Source organism: Chelonoidis abingdonii, chromosome 1 (genome assembly GCF_003597395.2).
Source record: "Chelonoidis abingdonii isolate Lonesome George chromosome 1, CheloAbing_2.0, whole genome shotgun sequence".
NCBI lineage: Eukaryota > Metazoa > Chordata > Testudines > Testudinidae > Chelonoidis > Chelonoidis abingdonii.
Window position 1 is genome coordinate 316624606 of NC_133769.1, and position 2551 is coordinate 316627156.

Below are 2551 nucleotides of genomic sequence, written 5' to 3' on the forward strand. Positions count from 1 at the left end.
GACGTTGTCGGAAAGGATTGAAGACTTCGAATTATTGAAGCCATTGTTTGAAAATGCGACTGGGGGAGGCAGGCTCTGGCCAGATTGGAGTCCAGAACAGCTCCGATGAAGTCTATTCTCTGCATGAGTTTCAAAGTAGACTTTTCTGTGTTGATCATGAGGCCTAGGCTCCCTAAGAGGTCTCTGATGATGCACAGGTGCTGCGATACTTGTGACTGGGAAGTCCCTTGAATGAGCCAATCATCGAGATACGGGTAGACGTGTACTCGACGACGCCGGAGGGAGGCAGCTACTACAGCCATGCATTTGGTGAAGACCCTTGGAGCTGCAGAAAGGCCAAAGGGAAGTATCGTGATCTGAAAATGGTGGTGGTTGACCACAAAACGGAGGTACCGTCTGTGTGGTGGATAAATGGCGATGTGGAAATACACATCCTTCATATCGAGGGTGGCATACCAGTCTCCCGGATCCAGGGATGGGATGATGGTCCCTAGGGATACCATGCGGAACTTCAGTTTTATCATGAATTTGTTGAGTTCTTGCAGATCTATGATCGGTCGTAGACCTCCCTTTGCCTTGGGGATTAAGAAGTAGCGGGAATAGAACCCCTTACCCCTCATGTCTTTTGGCACCTCCTCTATGGCTCCCAGTTTTAGGAGCACCTGGACCTCTTGTAAGAGGAATTGCTCATGAGAGGGGTCCCTAAAGAGGAACGGGTAGGAAGAGTGGGGGGGGGGGTTTGAAACAAACTGGAGGTGGTATCCCGCTTCCACCGTGCGGAGGACCGAACGATCTGAGGTTAGCTGGGACCAGGCAGGGAGGAAATGGGAGAGGCGGTTGAAAAAGGAGGGAGAAAGATCCAGTAGGGTAACTGGTGGGCCGTCCTCGGGCATCCCATCAAAAGTTTTGTTTGGGCCCTGTTGGTGGTTTAGGAGGCACTTGACTTTGGGTTCCTTGAGGGCCAGACTGCCTCTGCCGATTCCCCCTGCCACGCCTTCTGGTAGTGTCCTGACGCGGCCTAGTCTGGTTGTAAGGGCAGTGTGGCTGGGGCCGGAAGGACCTTCGTTGGGTCACTGGCATGTGCATACCAGCGAGCGCATTATGACACGATTGTCCTTCAGACTTTGCAACCTGGGGTCGGTTTTGTCTGAGAAAAGGCCCTGGCTCTCGAAGGGTAAATCCTGAATGGTCTGCTGCAATTCAGGGGGAAGTCCTGAAGCCAGGAGATACACCTCATCGTCACTCCGGATGCCAGAGTTCTGGCAGCCGAGTCTGCTGCATCCAGAGAAGCCTGGAGGGAGGTTCTTGCTACCTTTTTACTCTCTTCAAGTATGGCCGTAAACTCTGGACGGGACTCCTGGGGAAGAAGCTCTGTAAACTTCCCCACGGACACCCACGTATTAAATTTATACCAACTTAGGAGGGCTTGTTGGTTTGCCACCCTAAGTTGGAGGCCCCCAGCCGAGTATATTTTGCAGCCTAATAAAAAAAAGCTTGCTTTCTGTAATTTTTCAAAAAAAGACATACATTAAACAGAGTATGTTTTTGTTATAGTTACAGTTATTTTGGATTATATTATTGTAAGTTGATACAAATGTATTTGAAAAATATTTAAGAAGACGCACTTTTTTATTCCATCAATAAAAAAAACACTTATTTTAATCTTTGGCTGGTTTAGGATATGAGTACAGTTTTCATTGCAAGTGGCTCATTTCTGCTCCTCCCCTTTTTATCTTGCAGTTTTATTATGCGTTTGAGGAACCAGCTATCAATTTTTAAGCCTCATGAAATGGTTGTGACTCCTTTGGTTTCTTCCAGATAAGATATTAATTACAAAGAAATAAGAAGCTTCTATTTGATTGACCACATTTTATGCATGATAAGTTGTGCCATAGCATCAAGTATTCTCAGTCTTATATTTACTGATGCATCACAGTCTTATGTAGGTATTGCACACAGAAAAATCAAAATGGGGATTATTTAATTTTTCTTTGCAGATTTAATCTCTCTCTGTGGAATAAAAAAAAGCTTGCTTTCTGTAATTTTTCAAAAAAAGACATACATTAAACAGAGTATGTTTTTGTTATAGTTACAGTTATTTTGGATTATATTATTGTAAGTTGATACAAATGTATTTGAAAAATATTTAAGAAGACGCACTTTTTTATTCCATCAATAAAAAAAACACTTATTTTAATCTTTGGCTGGTTTAGGATATGAGTACAGTTTTCATTGCAAGTGGCTCATTTCTGCTCCTCCCCTTTTTATCTTGCAGTTTTATTATGCGTTTGAGGAACCAGCTATCAATTTTTAAGCCTCATGAAATGGTTGTGACTCCTTTGGTTTCTTCCAGATAAGATATTAATTACAAAGAAATAAGAAGCTTCTATTTGATTGACCACATTTTATGCATGATAAGTTGTGCCATAGCATCAAGTATTCTCAGTCTTATATTTACTGATGCATCACAGTCTTATGTAGGTATTGCACACAGAAAAATCAAAATGGGGATTATTTAATTTTTCTTTGCAGATTTAATCTCTCTCTGTGG